At 35.2% G+C, this 23,299-nt stretch overlaps 2 long non-coding RNA genes across 6 annotated transcripts in view; one reads left to right on the top strand and one right to left on the bottom strand.

The window, feature by feature from the left end:
- LOC146996697 (uncharacterized) overlaps positions 1–23,299 on the bottom strand; it is a 273,301-nt gene that overhangs the window by 232,791 nt on the left and 17,211 nt on the right. The window lies entirely within an intron of this gene.
- The window catches only part of LOC146996698 (uncharacterized), a 92,924-nt gene that overhangs the window by 63,608 nt on the left and 6,017 nt on the right, over positions 1–23,299 (top strand). The gene's annotated exons all lie outside the window — the stretch shown is intronic.

Raw genomic sequence — 23,299 nt, 5'->3', positions numbered from 1 at the left:
TTCATCGAATTTCTAAACCTAATTTACGTAGAAGGAAAGATTTATTTGCAGAAGTAAAAAGATAATAAAAATAATATCTATCTGTAGTTTAGAACAGTGTTTCTCTACTAGATTTACTCCAAAGACCGGTAAAATATTTCGGTACGTTCTAGCGGACCGGTAAGTTTAATAATTCGACCCATTGGCACAATTTTTGGACACATAGCTGGATATTTCGCGGACGGCAAATATTTTTTTGCGGACCGGCGGTTGAGAAACATTGGTTTAGAACACATTTTGTGTCTTGTGCTAATTAACATACGATGTCATTTTTTTTTTTTTTTTTTCCTTTTGTAGTATGAAGTATATTAGCAACTGGGTGCGTAATCTAGAGGTCCAGGTTCGAGTCCCGGCGACGGCAGTGGCGGGAGACATCTGTCACCGGGCGCAGCAACGAGGGAGCGCCAAATTGATGTTACCGAATTTTAAAATGAAATGTTTTCCATTCTTGCACACAGAAATGGGCGCAAAATCTTCAGTTGTCCCCGAGCGCTCAAAACCTTAGCTACGTCTCCGGGAGAGGGCACTGCTCATTTTTCATGTCTCCTTCAAAAATCCCAAGAACTCTACACCGTTATGCAGCGAATATACCTAAAAATTAAAAAATGCAAGTTGAAATTACAGGTGCCTGTTATGCGCGGGAATGTGGTATGTATTCCTGGTAAAAAGGGAGTAAAATAAATATGTACACTGGGAAAAAAAAAAAAGAGACAGTTCTAAAGCTCCCATTTCTATCTAATATATATCATAAGTCGCACTTTCGAGACATGAAAAATACAGTTTGAATTTCGTCAATAGGCCCAGTAGAATGGGAGATTTAGAATTGTCCTTGTATTTTTATTTATTTATTTATTTGCGCAGTGTACAAAGGGACCAAAATAAGCAAATTTTATAATAGAATACGCTCGCGGAAATCGCGCGCTAAGGTGGTACAGGACTCTTTTTAATCGGTAGATAGAGCATTTTGCTGGCGTAAATCCTGAACTCCATGCGCATATCGAGCCAGTTTACCTTACAATATCCTCAATGAAGGCATCTCTCCCCTTGGACAAGTGCGCTTTACCATATTTATAACCTAACCTGTAGAGACATTAGGTATTTCTTGGAAGCCGGAGAGATAAAAAATGAGCAATCGCCTTCGCCGGGAATCGAACCAGGACCTCTGGAATACCGGCCCAGCGTGCAGAACCACTACACCACGAAGGCAAGCTAGGAAGCTGGGAGAAATACCTTATACACTCCCTTTTTAAGGGCGACTGGGGTTTTTGGAGGGCCCAATCGCCAAATCCTGGGTGTGGAGAATCCTCATCCAACACCCTTTTAGTTCCGGCGCCACTGTAGAAACATTAGGCATTTTTGGAAGCAGGCAAGATGAAAAATGAGCAATGCCTTCGCCGGGAATCGAACCACAGACGTCTGGAATACCGGCCCAGCGTGCAGAACCACTACACCACGAAGGCACGCTAGGAAGGCGGGAGAAATACCTTATAAATGTAAAATTTTCATTTGAAGTTCAATATGGGGTTTTTTTTCCATACCTCACACCATTCGATTTCTATCACTCCCAAAAATGCTGACTTCATTTTTACCTACAAATATCATAGGGTTTTACTTACATAGAAGCTTATGTTAACTCAATGTGAAAAGCTTCACTTGTAAGACAATAACAAACTTGTAAGACCTATCCCAGATCCTATTATAATGACAATAAGTTATCGCTCCAGCTTGAATTCAAATGACAGAAATTTTTTTAAGGTTTCTTAAGGCAATAACGTTTTTATTGAACTGTTGAAATTAACAGGAGGCACTGCTTGTGTACAGATGAAACTCTACCACCTCCGGTACTTAAAATAACATAGAACTGAGCGTTTAAATTCAAGTAAAGAAGGCTGATACTACACACAAAATAGTTTACTTAAGTAAATAACGGCGCGCTTTTTCAAAAGTCGGCTAGCAAAATATCTAAAGCCGGATTAAATTCTGGCAGAGCTGGCGATAATATGTAACTGTAAGCGAGCTCTAATTCTGAAACATTCAAAACATCAACTTAAATAATCATCAAGTTTCATTTTGATAAAGATTAATAGTAAAATTTCAAATCATAACCGGTTAATTTTACCATAAAATCCTACAATTTGACTGAATACGAAGAACCTTGAAGGTTTTCAAAACATCTTAACGAAGTGTAAATTTGCCTTTCAATTCGCTTCAACGAGAAATGGTTATTTCAAGTTATTTGGTCATGAAAATTATTTTTTCTTAAAATAGGCCCAACGGTTTCTTAATTAGCGGATTTTCTAAATATTCGTTCAGTTTAACTGCTATCGTTTTAAAAGATTACTAATATTATTTTTAATGATCCAGCTTCCACGGCTATTGAAATGCCTTGGACGCTTTGTTCGCAATTTATTTTTTTAAAAAAAAATTCTGCTGTATTTCGAAGTAAATATTTTGAATTAGTAGATTTCATGCACGCTTACTTTACACTTATTTTTCTCTTCAATTTTCCACGATTATAAAAAGCAAGTTGTATATTTTCTCTCGTCAAAAAAATATCTCAGAATTTTTTCGACGCATTTTAACAAAGAAAAACTAGAACCTTATATTTTCAAAAGTTTAAAATTCTTCCAGCTGTTTTACAAGAAAAGCCTATCAGAACTGGTTCTTTATCATACCTATTACCGCAATGTTCCAAGACATTTTTAACTTTAATTTTCCAACGATAAAATAAATAAAATAAACAAAATACTTAAATACACAAAATAACTAATTCCTTTATTAGTTTTATTTAATTTCATCCTTTATTAGTTTTATCAATTTCATCGTAAAAGATTTAATACAGTATTACCTACAAAAAACATTTTTTTTAATAATAGTTGAATTTTTAATTACTAAATGTCCTGTACCCAGTTACCTTTCTCTTTTTTTACTTAAAAGGGCTATTGGTCTCGAAAAGAGATTTTGCGTCGTTTCTATTTATTTCGAGTCTGTTCCCGTTCGCAAACGTGACATTCTTATTTCATATTTAATCTATCTATTATTCATGAACAAACTAAACTGTTTAAGAGAAATATTATTTTCCTCCCTTTTTAATCCGACTTATTTAAAAAAATAAGCATATTTCGTTCATGATATATATAATAAAAAACATTCAGTACTTTTATAGAATTACTTTCCACACCTTGTCATTTTTTAAATATAGAGAAGATACATAACGTCCCCATGTTATCCATGGACATCTCGATCGATAATTCCTACTGTTAAAAAATATTAACTTTAAAATAGTCCATCTGAGCAATCATTAAAATCTGAACTTTTTTTTTTATTTTTTTTTTACTTACTCTATTCAAACGCGCTTATTCCTACAGATAAACACATTTTTAGCCCAAAGGGCGTTAGCCAAGAAGGGTTCTTAGTTTCGTTTTTATATTTTGCGTTTATTCACTATAAACGGCGAATCACTTTTTATATTGTTCCCACCAAATATTAGAGCCCAGTATTATATTTAAAGAAATTAAATAGTGAAGAATCTGCATAAATGTATGCTTGTTTCTCGCATTGTGATAAAACAACGGTACGTAGTGCCATCCAATTTTGAATAACACACGTCTCCATCCGAATATAGGCAACTGGAAGCCCAAATTGGGAATCTGGAATTTGCTTTATTATCTGTTTCATATTTTGTAAAACATTTATGAGTTTTTTTGATTAAGAAACTCAACGATTTCAAAGCGAGAATTGGCAACAACAACAAAACAAAACAAAACAAAACAAAAAAAAAAAAAAAAAACACTCCAGCACACGAGACTGTGTTTTGGAAATTCTAAAAATATGCTGATTTTAAAATTATTTTGGATATTGCTGTTGAACTGAATTTTATGGTTTAAGTGCGAAGAACACGATATTTAATAAATAAAGGCAACACACAAAATGTTAAAAAAACGCCCCTTAAATTACTTAAAAGTTGCATCTGCATGTGTGGAAGAGTGAATCATGAGAAAAGAAGTGAAATATTTGTTTATATTTGGTGAAAAATCGTCCACTGCAGCAACTATGCTTTAAATGAGAAGAGTGAAAACGCGAAAAATTATCACTATGATTGTATCGTTGACAGTTGTACCGCTGGGTAGGCCCAGGTTTAGATTTGTATTTAATAATGCGGACCCATAGTCCTCGAAAAAATCATAAGACTATGGGTCCGCATTATTAAATACAAATCTAAACCTGGGCCTACCCAGTGTTATAACTGTCAACGATAGAATCATACACAGCGAGCGTGTCATAATACACCTCGCTGTGTTCAGGCGCGGCAGGAATCATATGGTACTATAGTGTCTGTTCTTTGTAAGATGTGCTGAAAATCACAGATCCCATCTCTGCTCTTTTAAGGGCACCCAAAATTATAATGCAAAGTGTATCCTATGCCTGGGACCGCACCTAGCATCCTCTATCTCTTGCCCACGCAGACCAGGAAATCTAAATAGTAACGATAACCACAATGAAGAAATAAAAAAATATTAAATATTCTGAAATGGAAAATATTCAAAGCAATGCTACCTCAGAAAACTCTCAAAAAAGTTATGACAGGTCACGTGATACTGCTAACCAATCTGAAAACACTAACTCATATGCAACTGAAGTTTAAAATAAAATAAATCCCATCAAAAATTCCAATTCTAATGCCAAAAAGGAACAATCCCGAGAAAAAATATAAATAACAGGCATGAACGACGTACAGGGGAAAACCTAGACAAATTCATAGCTTTCATGGCTTCAATATATGATCTTTATGATGACTTCTGTAATGCTAAATTTGTCACTGACAAAATGACTGTAGGATTTGAAGCACTCAGGATCTACAAAAATATCAATAATGACTAATACAAACAATTTCCAAAATTATTCAAATTTTAATAGACTAAACTACACCAAGATAATTTTCTACAATTGTGCCTTAGTAAATGCTGCCTTAGTAATTGTGCCTTAGTAAATGCTGCCTTAGTAAATGCTGCCTTAGTAAACCAAAGTTTACTAAGGCAGCATTTACAAAATACTAAATTTTTGTTTGAAAACAACCTAGATATGATGTTACTCAATGAAACATCTCAAGCCCAATAAAAAATTCAAAGTTGCAAATTATGGAGTCTATAGAAATGATAAAATGCACAAAAGTGGAGGAGGTACAGCTATCATTGTAAAAAATTCTGTCAAACATACTGAATATCTTCTGCCAAATTTTTCTACAATAGAAGCTTGTGCCTGCCTAATCTAAAGCAATAATTATACTCCATATCTAATTGTTTCAGTGCACAAACCACCTCAAAAAATTATCAATACTGCCGAAATTGACTATATCTCCAACTTGGGATACCCTATCATCATTGCAGGTGATCTAAATTGCAAACACCCAGCATGGCACTCCAGACTTACTAACAGTAATGGAGTTAGATTGTATAATTATATGCAAAACTCTCCTATCAATATTCTAGCTACCACAGAGCCAACACACATTTCGGCTAATAATAACCACATCTCTTACGTTATAGACATACTTATTACCTGCAATATCCCTCAAATTCCAGACCTTATCAATATCACAGACCTGGACTCTGATCATAATCCCATTATGTTCATTTTGAATAATATTAAGCATTATATGCCCCCACAGCCTACTCAAGTAAACTCGACTGACTTTAAATATACTAGTTTAATATCTTATACAACAATATCTCTGCTGCAGCTAAAATGACTACTCCAGACTTAATAGAAGAAGCAACTACTAAATTTAACAATAAAATTCTGGATGCCATCAATAAAGCAACTAGAAATTCATCCAAAAAAGACTACTCCCTTCCTATCAATATTGTAGAAGAAATTAGAAACAAGAACAGATTAAGGAAGATCTGGCAGAGAACTAGAGACCAGAGAGATCATAATAATTATAAAAGATGTGACTACACAGTCAAAAAATTATGCTTTGAATTTAAAAAAGACAGGTGGAACGACTCTGTAGAAAACTTATCTCATACAGATTATTCTATCTTTGAATTTAAAAAAGACAGCTGGAACGACTCTGTAGAAAACTTATCTCATACAGATGATTCTGTTTGAAAATTAGCCAGAAAACTAAGAAATACCAACCAGAAAATTGGACCTATTGAGAACAACAACACAGTTATTTATCATCCTGTAGATATTGCCAATGAATTTGCAGATGTCTATGAAGAACAATTCAAAAATAACTTTTCGCATCCGGAAGACAACAACATTAAAGAACAAGTTCATAACTTTATTAATTCCAATAGGAGCACAGCTAATCCTCCTAACACTCCCTCTGAAGTATTCTATCTGATTAAGCATTTAAATCCTAAAAAAGCCAGCGGTTATGACAAAATTTCAAATACTGCCATACAGAATCTTCCTAAAAAAGCTATGATCTTTCTTGTCAACTTATTCAATGACAGCCTGAGGAATAATTACATCCCTAATGTCTGGAAAATTGCTACTATTATTGTCATTAAAAAACCTGGAAAGGACAAAAAATTAACCACAAGTTACACCATTTTCTCTTTTACCTACTATTTCCAAATTATTTGAAAAAATCATTCAAAAAAGATTGCAACAATATGCTCAAGATAATAGCATAATTTCTCCTTATCAGTTTGGCTTCAGGAAAAATTACTCCACCACTCACCAAGTCTCCCGCATCGTTGAAAAGATCGGTGAAGCCTTTAATAAAAAGGAAACAGTAGCTGCTCTTTTCCTCGATGTGGAAAAAGCATTTGACAAAGTTTGGCATACTGGCCTTATATTCAAACTTATTACCTACAATTTCCCTCCTGCTCTAATCATCATTATCTTCAATTATCTGCAAAACAGATACTTCCAAGTTAGAATCAACTCTGACTACTCAAACAAAAGAAAAATTAATGCTGGCGTCCCTCAGGGAGCAAATTTGGCTCCTTATCTCTACATTATTTATATAAATGATTTCCCAAATTATCCAGGTACTGAGTTAGCTCAGTATGCTGATAGTACTGCTATCTTTTCTACATCCATCAACCTTACCTATGCTCAACACAAATTGCAAAATGCTGTTAATAATATCCAAGATTGACTCCAAAAATGGAAGATTAAAATTAATTCACAGGAAAGTACTAATATCATCTTCAAACGCACTAATAGAAGACCTGTATGCGATCATCTGTACATTAATAATCAACCGGTCAATACAGATAACTCAGTCAAATATCTTGGCATTAACCTAGATTCCAAACTTAATTTTAAAATTCATCCACAAGCTACCAAAGCCAAAACTATGCAAGCTTTTATGAGTGTATATTCAATAATCAATAGACACTCGAAACTGAGCATAAATACAAAAAAAATTATCTATTTACAACTCATAAGTCCTGTAATGCTTTACGGTTCGCCAGTGGGCAGCAGCAGCACGCACGAACAGAAAGCCTCTGCAAACATTGCAAAATAAAATCATAAGAACCATGCTGGGTGCTCCGTGGTTCGTAAGAAATGAAGTCCTACATAGACATATGAAAATTAACACAACTAACGAAGAAATACTAAAGACCGTCTATAAATTCTACAATAAAATCGAAAATCATCCCTCAAATCTCGTCAAAAACATGGGCAATTACGATTACATTATAGAACAGCCGTACAAAAGACCAAGGACAATTCATCACAATGTTCGTTGGTAACATATGTATATACTCATCATCGTATTTTATTATTTTATTATTCAGTATTTACTCAAGATTTTTGCTATACTTCAATTCTTTTTAACCTTGAATGAACTTTTATTGAAGGAATTACCTTATTTATCTGCAACTGTATTGGCCGATTAGCAGCTACACCTCTATACTCAAGTTATATTTTTCTTTAATCATCATGCATCAGCATCATCATACTGATATTTTTCTAAGTTTACTGATAATGTTAGAATACAATTCTATTCATCAGATTTGTAAATAGTCTATTATTTATTTTAATATAAAGCAAAATATGTCATCTTGAGCATCTCTCGACTCTGCCAATCAACATCACGGAAATAGCACACGTGACCAGCACCTCTGACTTACGTTAGTAAATTGAAATTACATCCCTGGCATAGATGTCACTTTTGTAATCAACATCTCGAATTAACACTGTGATTCAGGAATCTATTTTACTACTTACATGCATCCTTATGAGACAAGCACCAATACATTTCTAAGGCCTTTAATGGATAATATAACAGATCAAGTAATGTACTTTTATTAGTACAAAACTTGAAGTATAACGTTATGACCTGACCTGACCTGAAAGGTCAGATCCCACTCCAACATTCAGAATAATCAATTCGGCTTTCGTCAAGGACATTCAACAACTAATTCTCAATTTTAGCAGAAAAAAATTGCAGAAGCTTTTAATAATAAATCTTGTTTCGTTGCCTGCTTCCTGGACATCGCATTTGACAAAATTTGGCCTAATGGTTTACTCTACAAAATCATCTAAATTAAAAGCGACATTAATAAAGCATGTAGAATCATTAGGATTTTTTGGAAGCCAGAGAGATGAAAAATTAACAACCGCCTTCGCCGGGAATCGAACCACGGACCTCTGGAATACCGGCCCAACGTGCAGAACCATTACACCCGAAGAACGCTAGGAAAGTGGGAGAAATACATTATATACTCCCCTTTTTGAAAGGGTGACTAGGGTTTTAGGGGACCTAGTCGCCAAATCCTGGGTGTGGAGAATCTTCATCCACAACCCTTTTAATTTGGGTGTCACTTGTAGAGTCATTAGGTTAATTAGAAGCAGAAAAGATGAAAAATATGCAACCGCCTTCACTTGGAATCGAACAACGGACCTCTGGAATACCGGCCCAGCGTACTACCATTACACCACGAAGGCACGCTAGGGAAGTGGGAGAAATACCTTATAAGCATTTCTGAATAAATTAATGTCCCAATATTCCGCTTTTCGTTCCCATCATTGTAATAAATTGTATTTTTATTTTTCCAAAGAGGCGATTTGCCCAGAAGGACTATTAATTTCGTTTCAGCATTCTACGTTGGCTCACTATAAATGTCGGTTCACTTTTTAAATTGTTGCCGCCGAATATTAGAGCCCCGTTGTGTTATATTTAATGAAGAGTCTGCATGAATGTTATGTACAGTGGATGGACAAAAATATGGAAACACCTTGTGAAATGCACGTTTGAAAAGAAAGATTGATTTTAATGAAATATGTAGGTGGCGCTGGCATTTTTGACTACTGACGCCACCTATACAACTTCGTAAATGTGGTAAACAGTTCAGTTGTTGTCGGAGTACAGTTATGTGAGGTTGTCATTGCATTATGTCAGAGTTAAGAGACTTCGAACGTGGGCAAAGTGTTGGTGCACGTATGGTAGGTGCTTCCGTAAGCAAGGTAGCCGAGGTGTTTAGTGTTTCAAGAGGTACTGTATCAAAGATTTATTCCGCATATTTGAAAAGCGGAAAAACATCATCTGCTAAATCACAGCGCGGACGAAAGTGTGTCCTGAGTGATCGTGACAGACGATCATTAAGGGCAATTGTGACGAAAAATAAGAAGACCACAGCTGCAAAAGTTACTCCTGAAATGAATGTTGTGTTATTAAACCCTGTGAGTACCAAAACAATTAGAAGGGAGCTTCATAAACAGGGAATTGCTGGCCGTGCTGCAATTGAGAAGCCACTCATCAGTGATGCTAATGCCCGTAACAGGAAAAGGTGGTGTTTAAGTCATAAAGCCTGGACTACAGAGCAGTGGAAGCGAGTAATATGGTCTGACGAGTCTTCTTTCACATTGTTTCCCACTTCTGGCCGAGTTTACGTCTGAAGAACGCCATCTCAAGCCTATAATACAGACTGCTTGTTGCCAAGAGTGAAACATGGCAGGGGTTCTGTTATGGTTTGGGCAGCCATATCGTGGTTCTCTGCTAGCCCCATGATAACTGTGTCAGAGCACATGACTGCCAAGACTTATGTGACCATTTTGGCCGATCAAGTTCATCCCATGGTACAAACTTTGTTCCCCGATGGTGATGGTGTCTTCCAAGATGACAAAGCCCCTGTTCACACAGCTCACATTGTCCAGGACTGGTTTTCTGAGCACGAGGATGAGTTGTCCCATCTCCCCTGGCCACCACAGTCACCAGACCTGAATATTATCGAACCTTTGTGGTCTACATTGGAACGGAAAGTGCGTTCTCGTTATCCACCGCCAACATCGTTATCTGAACTTGCCACCGTTTTGCAGGAAGAATGGTATAATATTCCCTTGGCAAACATACAGGAACTGTATTTATCCATTCCGAGAAAACTGCAAGCTGTTTTGGATGCCAACGGGTTTCCTACCTCATATTAAGCAAAGAAACATGTTTTTTTAAAGGTGTTTCCATATTTTTGTCCAACCCCTGTATGTTTCTCGCATTGTGATAAAACAACAATACCTAGAGTCATCAAACTTTGAATACTGAACATTTCCACCCAAATATGGGCATTTGGAAGCCGAAATTTAGAATTTGTTTAATTCTCGATTTTATATTTTGTAAAACTTTAACAAATTTTTTATTAACAAACTCCACGATTTCAAAGCGAACAACGGCAAGACTGTAAGGAAAAATCATTTTTATCTCCAGAGCGCGAGACTGTGTATTGGAAATTCTAAAGCTATGCCCCGTTTAACATTATTTTGCAATATTGCTGACGAACTGAATTTTATGGTTTAAATGCGAAGAACATGATATTTAATAAGTAAAGGTAACATACAAAATGTTAAAAAAGCGCCCCTTTGGGCGTAATGTAAAATCTGAATGCTTTCAAAATTTTTTTTATTTATATTTATTTGATTTTTTCCCTCACAATTATTATTTGAAAATAATGCTACTACTTAGTAATTTTCTTTCAAATAATAAACAAAAGCAAAAGATCAGATTTTCACTTTGAAGGTAGGCAGTTAAAAATACGACACAAATTTTGCAATCGACTTTTTTTACAACTTGCTAGAAAGAAACCTTCCTTATGGGTGATACTCGTAGGATAAAATAACACTCACTGTAAAAGTTAAATGATACTACCAGATAAAATGAATTTTAAACCATCAATTTACACTGTATTAAGACACACACTTCTTTAATAGCATATATAAGTAAAAGATATTTTTTTGCCCTTATAACACAGAAAAGAGACTTTTCTTCGCGATTTTTTAACCTTTTTCCAATTTGATTCTTTATAGTGAAAGCATATAAACCGTATCCCAAATGATCTAGTTTTCGAAATATTTCTGTTAATTCCCAACAAAAAGTGAATGGTTAATTAAGTGTAATCGCCTTGAATGAGAAGAAATTAATACATTCCAATCAAACATTTTTTAATGCAGTATTTTATCTGGTCTTTAAAAAATTCTGTATTAAAATGCTGCACAATTAGCTTTCTCTCACACAGAATTTCCCTTTGTTCGCTCTAAGCTTGATCTTTCGACCTGCGAGGAGAGGCCCACTAGCGGCCGAGCGGTAAAAGTTGCTGAACACTGGCAGTTCGGGCGAGGTTCGAATCCTCTAGCTGCATGCACATTCTCGTGGTTTTCCGCACGTGTAATGTGTATACGAGCCAGTTTCCCTTAGAAAGACCTCCACAAATGCATCCCTTTCCTTAGGCAGATAGCTCTAGTGTGCTTTACCGTAATCTCAATACATCAATCAAAATCAACACCCTGCGGGAAGAAAGACTTCTGTCTGTCTTAGGTTGAAGCATAAACAGAAAACTTGCTGCTTAATATGTTGTGCGACTTTTAAAAAGTTCATACATGGACGATTAAATAATTATAATTTCTGTCTAATCACTTATTTAAGTAAATTACTAATCGAACGTAATCAACTTTTAGCTAACAGTTTATAATTTAATATTTCAAAGACCTTAGCGGGGACAAAGAGCTCTTTACGTTCAAACATAAAGAAAAGGTTTGCTTGTTACGACATGAACCTTTAAAAAGTCTAAACGTAATTTAGTTCTTAATTCTACAAACTGGAAAGGAACTAGATCGAAAGAAAACGCAGCCGATTTTTGTTTTATTCAGGGAGAATTGTTTATTTTTATTGCTTACAAATCTTGAGATATATCATATAAAGTCAAATAATTTTTTACATGGCTTTACCGCTTCTATCATGTTTAGCAACATTCAGTCATATAATCTTAAAAGTCTTCAATTCTGCCAGTTCCTTAATACAATTCATTTCAAATTGTATTTAGCTCACCAGAGGCAAAGCGGAAAAATAGGTGAAAACAGGTAGTTCGAACAGGGTTCATATCCTAGCTGCATCGCAGTTTCGTCGTTTTCTTCACATTTTTGGCTTGGTTTATTTGATTACGGCATAGCACACTACCTCAGTAAGGGCAGTGATACTTTCCTGGAGAAATGTCTGAGGAAAACTGACTCATACCCACGTTATGTATGGGGGAAAAGACGATAACGCCGATGCAGCCAGCCCGTTCGCCCAAAATTGAGTCCAGGTCAAACTACCAGCGTTCAGCGACTTTACTGCTGTACTGCTGTGACCCGTTTTTCTCAACTATAAAGTGGCCGGGAGCCAGGAAAGGGGTATTGTCGTGACTTGCGATGTGGCGAATTTTGGTACTTAGTTATTACTTTTGTAACAGACAGCGCCACCACTTTTTCAAGTCATTTCATCACACAGTTGCCATTCGCCAATGTAACAGCCAATTAAAAAATATTCAGAACTACCTTTCAAATTTGCATAATAAGATTTATTCTTATTAAATATTAATATATATATATATATATATATATATATATTTGTCTGTTTTGCAAAATATTTATTTCTTGTGCTGTGTTTTATATTACGGATAAGAAAATTTTCAGTGTACGAAAATACAAGTGTGAATTTTTTTTATTAAATTAGCTGGTTTAAGTATTTCACTGAATTATTTGGTATTAATATAACTGAAAGTGAGCTCCTAAATGTGATGGATATAGATAATATCAAGAACTTTACGCATATAGTGAATGAAACACACCCAATTTTGTACTGCTATATTTACTTGTCAAAATCTATTTCACTTCTTGTTGTAAGCACAGCATTAAAAAGTCTGATATGTAGACCACGACTTCCCTTGCGCGGAATATTAAATTATACGCACATTTTTTTTCTGCATTTCATTGAAACTTATTTCCTCTCTCATTAGAGATAGTTTTCTCTTTCAATTAATTCAATTCTCACTTTGCGACAAGACAAAAATACATAAAACCTCAAAATAGCTTTATTAAAAATTGCAAAATATAGAGACTTGAAACACCAAATACAATTAAAACAATTAAAAAAAAAACAATTTTTACAATTAAAATTATTGTTTCTACGCAAAAACAAGTAGTTATGCCAGCGACAAGAAGGCAGATTTTTCGGTGCACAAAACTTTTACTTTGGGTCCCACTTGGCAAAAAGACACTAAAAGTGCAGAAACTGAATTCACTATTTCGCTAAGTTTCAAATGCAAACAAATATGGCAGCTATAGTAAAAAAAAAAATTAGGCTTAGCCGCACTTAAAAAACTTTTAAATAGCTAATAATTCTACAACTATTGCATGCAGATTAACTAAAGGCATAAGAACTTTAACTGGGAGATAAGAACAACATAATTCAATCATTTTTAAAGCAAAACATGCACAATTTACCAATATATAAAAATTATTTTTAAAAAAAACTGAGCTCACGCAGCTGAGTTACAAAGTGGGTATATTTGCTTATTTATACACTTTTGGTGCAGCCGAATCCAACCAAAAAGGTAGGTGCACAACTACATGTTATATCATATACAAAATTTCAACGTTTTGAGTCTACTCGTTTTTGATTTATGCGAGCTACATACTTACATACGTACATCTAGACATCACAAAAAAATCTGTCCTGAATCCATTTTAAATCCTTTTTGCAAACCGTTTTGGGAAAAAGAGTCCTTTATTCTGTTCTTACCTACAGATGTCATGCAAAAACATCGTTCATTGTATCTGATAGCAGTTAATATATGGGTATTTTCATTGAAATATGATACCCGAAAATTTTCATGGCTGCGACACTTCTTACAAAAGTACAACTTACTTCGTTTGATTTACTTACAACTTACTTCGTTCACTGTCTGTCTCATTATTTACAACTTACTTCGTACAAGGAAGTAAAAAAGTGAGTTCTCAAATATCAGTAAATAATTAATTTTATTCCTTTTGTTCTTTCATATTATAATAGTTTATCATTTATCAGTACAAAAACTGAGGTAATTAAAAAATTAACTTTTTAGATATTTTTAGTATTTTTTCATTAACGTTATAAGGTATTTTCTCCCTCCTTTCTGCATGCCTTCGTGGTGTAACCGTAGCACACTCGGCGCGTATTCGAGAGGTGCAGGTTCAAGTTCCGGCGACTCCTTTGCACATTTTTCACAGCTCCTTTAAAATAACCTAATGACTCTACAGTGGCGCTCGAACTAAAATGTTGTGAACGATGATTCTTCACAACCAGGATTTAACGATCGGGTTTCCTAATTTCCATTTGCCCTTTAAAAGGGATAATGTATTTTCTCTCTCCTTCCAGTATGCCTTTGTGGTGTGACGGTTAGCACACTAGGCGCGTATTCGAGAGGTTCAGGTTCGAGTCCTGGCAAAAGGCATTGCTCATTTTCAAAAATACCTCTCGGCGTATTATAAAAAAATAACCTAATAGATTCTAAAACGTAATTAATGAAAATCATTTCAACCCAAAATAGGATTTGCGTTAGTGAATTTTAGTTAAGAATAGTGGCTCCCCACTATTCTGAATATTATTGGAATAATTTAAAGATTAAATCCGATAGTATCTTAAGATGGTTTTGCAATCAGAAAACAAACTCATATTGATTCATCCTTATTTTCTTTACAAATGCCGAATATCTGTTTGCAAGTCTAATCTGTTTTCAAATCAAATGCCGAATATCTGTTTTCTATTTGAACTTGATCAAATAGTGTGTTAGTGTTTAATTCAAAAGATAATATTATGCATTGATTAACATTTCCTCTAACTTCTTTTTAACTAAGGTTGCCTATGAGCAACCCCTTTAATTCTGACTCGCAGCTTTTATTTTTAGGTCAGGATATGAATGTAATGTTAAGGCCAGGATATGAACGTCGGAAGGTTAAGGATATGAACCTTTAAACAATAGGATTTCTTTTGAAGCACAGCGGCATGACAATGATCAATAATCTTAGCATCACTAAGAATAATTTTCTGGGTTCTCATACTGAAATTTTCCCAGAGTATTAAAAGTTGTAAATGAAAACGTAAGCATATTATAAAGGAAAATGTAGCCGAAAAATGCTGTGACTGCTATTTAACTCTAAAGAGGGGTTATCAAAGAGAAAATGAGAATTAATATTGATTAAAATTGCATTTTAGGTAATTATTACTGATTATAATAGACTGCAATGTTTGAATATGAATTCTTTGAATATTTTTTTAAAAAATTATGATTGCGAAAATAGAAAAATAGTTTCTTGGATTGATTCCTTTCTCACAGAAGCCAGATGAATTCTGTTTTACTTAATGAAAACTAAAATTTATTTGCATATTAATCTGTCCTCTGTGAGCACTTTATTTCAGTGATCTCTATTAATCTGCCATTTGTTTTTCTTAATTTAAATGCTTCAAGAATAATTAGAAAAGGACCTAATTCTCTTCTTGCCTTTAAATTCTTCATTTGTAAAACTGCATTTTCAGCTATAATCATGTGAAATAATTCTCTAAATATAATTCAGTGCAGAAAAAATAAGATATATAAACAGCTTGCAAATGGGATCACCACTTAGATTCTGTTTTAGAAATATGATGAAGCTTACGAAAAATCTAGGAAGCGAAGTAATTCCGTACAATATTTTATAATTTTTTATCAATGATCAACCTGTAAATATAATTTATCGACATGCAAATATAATTTAATAATTTAATGTGTACGTATATGTTACCGTGAAACACCGAAATTGGAGAATATCGACTTTCACCGGAGAATGACAACATTTACCACATACATCGGTGAAAGATCGAATACTGCATTACATTCTTGTACATTCGGACCCTCACCGGTGTTATGTCGACAATCACAGTTATACTCTGGTGTAGGTCGAAAAGAGAGTTCATAAGAAGTCGTAATAGTTTAAGTTGTTGCAATAAATAAGATTTGAGTCACATAATTTAGTAAGCTTTTTATTACTATTATTTTATTTTCTCATTTAGAACGCACTGTATAATTAAGTAAGTTTTTAACTTCTATTATTTTCCTTTCTCATTTTCAATGTACTGTGTGTTTTAAGTTCTTATTTTAAGTCTCAAGTGCTTTTTTTCGTGACTGAATTACGGAGAAGAAATATATTCTTATATGTTCAACATTCACCGGTGAAAGTCGACATTCTCCAGATTTCGGTATTTCACCATAACAAATGTTCTACATGTAAATATTATAATATATATATGCATGTATATGTGAGGAGAAGGTTCATTAGCGTCTGAGTGGTAAAGCCGCTAAACAGTGATAGTTCGGTCCGGAGTTCGCATTCCAGTGAACGGAATGGCTGTATGGGCGTTTACGCTCCCCGGGGAAAGCGATTAGAAATACGATTTGTATGCGATTGAAATGCGATATTAATGTGCAAAATTGATATAATTTTGAATATTTGTTTCACCTGTTCATTCGTGCTTTCCCAGTGCTCGGGTACCTTGGCAAGGTCGGGGGGCTCCCTCTCCAAGGAGGGTCGAAAGCCTGAGCAAAAGTGCCTACTACTTACTGACTTGGTGTGAACCCCAGGGTACCAGGTCGGTCTACAGACCAAGTGCATCTTATTTAGTTAAGCGTTGAATAACTCTACCTACATCAAAATGAGTTCTAAAGACATTCTCAAAGAAGGACAGGCATATATTGCCACCTTAGAGACAATATTGACAAATAAAGCTTCTGGCATAAACAAGGCAGTAGCCGCTGATATTCGACATCAATTTCAATTGATGTTCAACCTTCTAACTGAACAGTGTGTCGAGATGGCACACATGGAAGGACAAATTCATCAAACGCCAAACATTAAAGACTCTTATGCGGACGTACTTAAACGTCCAGCTCGTGACCGATCCAAAACATGGAGAAAACCAGATAAACAACATGTCACTATTTTATACCCCACAAATGAAGGGGATAAACCAGACAACATCAGAAAGAAGCTCTTAAAAACTATTGATCCCACAAAGCTCCACATTGGAGTGAAAAGACTTAAAAATGAGGCAAAAGGTGGTCTCTTAATAGAGACCAATAAAGCGGAAGACATAGAGACGCTAGAAAATGAAATAAATACTGTACCAGAACTTAAAAAGGACCTACAAATTGTTCGTCCTACACGTAGGCTTCCTAAAATTATAATATATGATATTCCAAGGGACTTGACTAAGGAAGAACTTAAGGAAGCCATTTTAGCCCAAAACGAAGGCATCGATGGTGATGGCCTACAGGTTAAATTTCCTATCAAGCATAAGAACGGAAATCATTGGGTTTGTGAAACCTCACCGGAGGTTTTCAAACACTTACTAAGTTACGCAAACTGTGCGTTAATTGGGAACGTTTCAATTTAAGAGAATACATCAGACCAACGCAGTGTTTTAAATGCTGCCAATACCGACATATTTCTAAACAATGCCAAACAGAAGAGGCATGTGGACATTGTGGAGAAGTGGGACATTCCCACAAAAATTGTGACAATAACTACCAAAGATGTATTCATTGTGCAGAAAGAAATGCGAATAGTGATAAGCACCTTGACGAGCAGCACTCAAGTTTCTCAAAAGACTGTCCTAGCAGACAGCTAGAAATTGAAGATCTTCGAAGAAAAATCAATTATGGCTAGAGAACTTATTCAAAATATAAAAGCGTTGCAAATTAATTTAGCGAGATCACATGTCGCAACAGCACAACTAAAGACTTGTATCTTTGAATACGACTTGATTTTTATTCAAGAACCATACTGTATCAATGACAAGCCGTCTGGCTTTCCGACTCAAACATTTTTTCTCCAAATGACCACCCCAAAACAGCCACAGTGGTGGTTAACCCACGACTTACGGTTCTGAATACTTACGCTTCTTCTACTTTAAATGTTATTACATTAAAGATTGAACATAGGACAATAACCATTTTTAACTGTTATACTCAACCTATAACGGACTTAACAGATTTAACTACTCTGTTAAACTTAGCTGAACGTTACTTTGACGATCAACATGATCTTCTTCTCCTTGGCGACTTAAACGCGAAAAGTGTGCTCTGGGGCTCCCCCTTCAAGGATCCCAGAAAACGCACACTTAGAAAATTCTTAACAATGCATAGACTGGCTGTTGAAAACGATCCGGATGGTCCCCCTACCTACAACTGCACAAGGGGAAAGAGCTGGATTGATATTACAGCTTCCAGATCAATCTCTTCCACGTCTTTCATTCATAATTGGAAAGTTATGGACTGTATCACTTTAAGTGATCATTGTTATATCTCTTTTGAAATTACGTATCAACATTCTAGCTCAACTCAAAGAGTCAAATATAAACTTACACAAATGGATTGGCTCTTACTGAAGGCAAAAATTGGTCACTTTTTTGGTTCAATGGAATCTTACTTGCCTAAAGATACAGTTGATCTTAATCAACTTATAATTAAGTGGACTCAGAAAATACAGGAATACTGTGACTTGGCAACCCACGCCAAGGGAAAATATGTTAAAACTCAACACAAAGGTGTCCCTTGGTGGACCCCGGAGCTCTCAATATTACGAAAAAGAATCCTCGCTTTGAGAAAGCGTTATCACAAATGTATTCATGATGACGAACTAAGGGCACACTATAAGCAAGTCTATGAAAAAGACCTTGCTCTCTATAAAAGAAAGCTTATGCAAGCCAAAAGAACAACCTGGAAAAGATATCTGGAGCGTCTAAGTCCTAGTTCACCCTTCGGGGTACACTATGACATTGCTAAGGGGACTATGCAATCCCCTCTACAATTAAAAGCGTTACTCAAACCAGATAAAACCAAGACTTCCACAATAGAAGAAACTATACGTTTCCTAATGGATTACCACTTTCCTAAAGATATAATCAGCGAAGACACGGAGTTTCATACGACAATTCGTAACAACTTAAGGAATCCATATAATTCAATAAATGATGTTCCGTTTACGATTCCAGAAGTAGAAAATGCTATCAAATCCCTCAATCCAGGCAAAGCACCTGGAATGGACAATATATCTAAAGAAATTATAGCTGAAGTTTTCTATGCTAACCCACAATTACAAGTAGCGTTACTTAATGAACTCTTCCGTCGAGGAATATTTCCTAACTGCTGGAAGACAGCGAAATTAGTATTATTCTCAAAAGAAGGAAAAAATGGTGAGCTTCCTGATGCTTACCGCCCTATTTGCTTGCTTAACGCATGGAGTAAAGTCTATGATAAATTAATCACTAACAGATTGACTTATTTCTTAGTATCGAATTCCAAATTAAGTGAACAACAATATGGCTTCACGGTGGGAAAATGCTCAGCAGATGCCATCAAGGACAACATAGTCTCACAAATAGAAGCAAACCGACGTAATAATAATTACACCAATGTTATCTCTTTGGATATCAAGAGTGCATTCAACAATATTTGGTGGCCGTTCCTACTACAGGAACTCCGCAATCTGGGATGTCCTCTAAATATTTATAAAGTTATTGAAAGTTTATTGGATAATAGACATATAATCTATGAAATAAATAATGTTCAATACTCCATAAAACAAGAAAAAGGATGTGTACAAGGATCCAACTCTGGACCACTATTCTGGAATATAGTAATGAATATAGCTTTAAAACTCGAATTTGAAGATGGAATCCACATCCAAGCTTATGCGGACGACGTTTCACTCCTAGTAACAGGATCTATGCATATGCAAATTCAAACCAAGGCAAAGTTGGCGCTTCAAAAACTATCAGAATGGGCACTCAAGTGCAAACTTCAATTCTCTCCCGAAAAGTCAAAGTCTATGTTTATAGCAATCAAAAAGCGTGGTGCAGCCTATTCAGCACCGACAATAAAGATGAACGATCATACCATTAAGCAACAAAAATCCATTCAATATCTTGGAATAGTCATAGATGAATGCCTTACCTGGCTACCTCATCTAGATTATATTAAATCTAAAGTTTGTAAAATAATGAACAATCTTCTTAGATTACTTGGGATGCCCAAACCAGTTCTGAAAGAACTTTATAAACGTGCAATAGAGCGTACCATAGTATACACATGTCCTGCCTGGTGGTACCCACCTACGGTAAAAATGCGAAACAAAACAAACTCTATACAACGCATAGCACTTCTTGCAATGACCAAAAGCTATAAGACTGCCCCTACTGCAGCTCTTCAAGTGATTGCTGGAATTATGCCGCTTGATCTTAAATTGGACATGGAAAGCATCATCCAACGTACCAAACGAGGATGGACTGACTTTAAATATGAGGACTTAGAACTTTCACGGGATCAGATTGAATTCCCAGTACCTAAATGGCATTCTCATCCAGCTCATATTCAAGTCTTCGGATGGGACAACAAGCCTCCAATCAATAAAGGTTTAGAAATTTATACGGACGGTTCAAAAAGTGAAGACGGCACTGGAGCTGGCTTCTGTTCCTTCATGAATGGAGTTTGTCACAATCAATTTATGTTTAAACTGGATAAGACTAGTACAGTATATCAAGCTGAAACTTTAGCATTAAAGTCGGCATTACTATGGTTAAAATCACACCCCAGTCCTGCGCATATATATTCGGATAGCCAGGCTGTTTTAAAGTCTATCCATAAATACAATATCTATAATCAGAACATTATCGCCATAAAGAAATTACTGGCTTTTACAAAAGCAAAGCTTCATTGGATAAGAGGACACCAAGGCACTGCCGGCAATGAAAAAGCCGACGAGCTAGCCAAACAAGGGATTTACTCGAACACGTACTTAGACTGCAAGATCCCTATGAGTAATAGCATCAGGACGACAAACGTTCACACTTCTACCGAATGTTTCGGAGAAACGGCATTTCAGTGATTTTTTTTAAATCAAGTTATCACTAATCACGGAGCCTTTCCGATTTATATTAACAGATTCAAACTAAAGGAATCTACATGCAAGTGTCAATGTGGTAGTGAATCCGCAGATGCACTTCATATGATTATAGACTGTTCCAGTGTATCAACAAAACGTAGAGAAATTTTCAAACAAAATATAACTTTAGAAACTTTAAAACAACTAATTAAGAACGACAAGGGACGATCTTTGTTATCAAGTTTTATGGAATACATATACCATAATGAATCAGATCTGTACTTATAAATTTATTGTATTATATAATATTATTGTACTTATATTGGAATACTCATATCACAATGAATTAGATCTGTACTTGTAAATTCAATCGTATCATGTAATATCTTTGTACTTTTATTTGCCATGTTATTAATCATTTAATTATTGTAATACTTAATATTGATTCTTTACTTTGTTCTTCCTATCATTCTATGTTGCATTGTATAACTCAATTTATGTTCAAAAAATAATTTGTTTTGTAAATATAAAAACATGCTATGTAATGTATTTTTTCAATAAAGATGTTGGCGAGGCCAACACATCTCCTAGTCAGAAGACCTCAAAATTCTAACTAGGTCTTTCAAAAATTCTAATTGGCATTATTTGATCTTTGAGCTCTTGCTCCAAAATTGAAAATTTCCTTAGCCTATTGGCTCTGGTGATACTTCTGCTTAAGAAGTGCGGACCAGACAATCCATTTTCATGTTGTATGGGCGTTTACGTGGTTTTCCCCATGTATAACGCATATACGATCCAGTTTTGCTTAGAAAGTCCCCTACAGAGGCATCCTTACCCTTAGGCAGATAGCCGTCGAGTGCTTTGCTATATTTAAATAAACCACAACAAACCATATAAGTAATTTAAAAATCGCTTTATTTTCTATATGCTTATAAAATGTATATATATATGTGTGTGTATGTGCAATTAAAAATTTTCTAATTGCTTCAGAACCTAACATTTATATTGATATTATATACATATACATACATTAATGAACATTGTATATTTAAGATTTTTTTCTTTGATATTTTATACCTGGTAGAGACATTAGGTATTTTTTTCCGGAATCAGGCAAAATGAAAATTAACAGAGCCTTCGCCGGGAATCGAACCACGGACCTCTGACAATACCGGCTCAGCGTGCAGAACCACTACACCATGAAGGGATGCTAGGAAGGCACGAGAAATACCTTACATACTCCCCTTTTGAAAGGGCGACTGAGGTTTTTAGGGGACCCAATCGCCAAATCCTGGGCGCAGAGAATCCTCATGAAACACCCTTTTAGTTCGGGCGCCACTTTAGAGACATTAGGTATTTTTTTCTGGAAGCAGGCAAGATGAAAAATTAACAACGCCTTTGCTGGGAATCGAACCACGGACCTCTGACAATACCGGCTCAGCATGCAGAACCACTATACCACGAAGGGATGCTAGGAAGGCGGGAGAAATACCTTATAACCTTGTTCTTTATTTTGTTGCATTTATTTATGCCTATATACATACATATAAAAAAAACATAATAATAGGCTAAAAATTAAAAGCAAAATTTTTAAACCCGTCCTGCACTATAGATATGTGTGTATTGGACGGCAGAATTTAGGGAAGTAGAAATTTTTGGAATTTGGGAAAGCACCGAGTGTCAAAATTAAGGGATGAGAAGTATTTATGATTTAGGGAAAGCACTGGGATCCAAAGTTTAGGCATGGTTAAAATTTAGAACTTACAAAAGCGCTTTGCAGCAGAATTTAGGACCTGTAGAGGCGATACCAGGCGGTTTCAAGCGCCAGCCCTAGATAAAGCCTTAAGTATATATGTGGGAGTTTATTTATTCAGGACTCATATTAGTTTGAAGCATGTGCAAGAAATAAACGTAGGTATAGTAAAAAACTAAACTATTACAATTCAGGCTTAATTCAGAACGCTATAGGAGCAAGACAAAATTTAGCGAAACCACTTGGGTTTCGTTGCCAATCTTGTGATACATAGCCAATAACGTATAACACACGCTATTAAGTTAGGCTAAAATTATCATTACTGATTCTAAGGCA

Source organism: Stegodyphus dumicola, chromosome 6, assembly GCF_044657685.1.
Source record: "Stegodyphus dumicola isolate Sdum_Otavi_A_Nest chromosome 6, ASM4465768v1".
NCBI classification, from domain to species: Eukaryota; Metazoa; Arthropoda; class Arachnida; order Araneae; family Eresidae; genus Stegodyphus; species Stegodyphus dumicola.
Note: the sequence above shows the minus strand (reverse complement) of the source record. Positions and strands in the feature narration are given on the sequence as shown.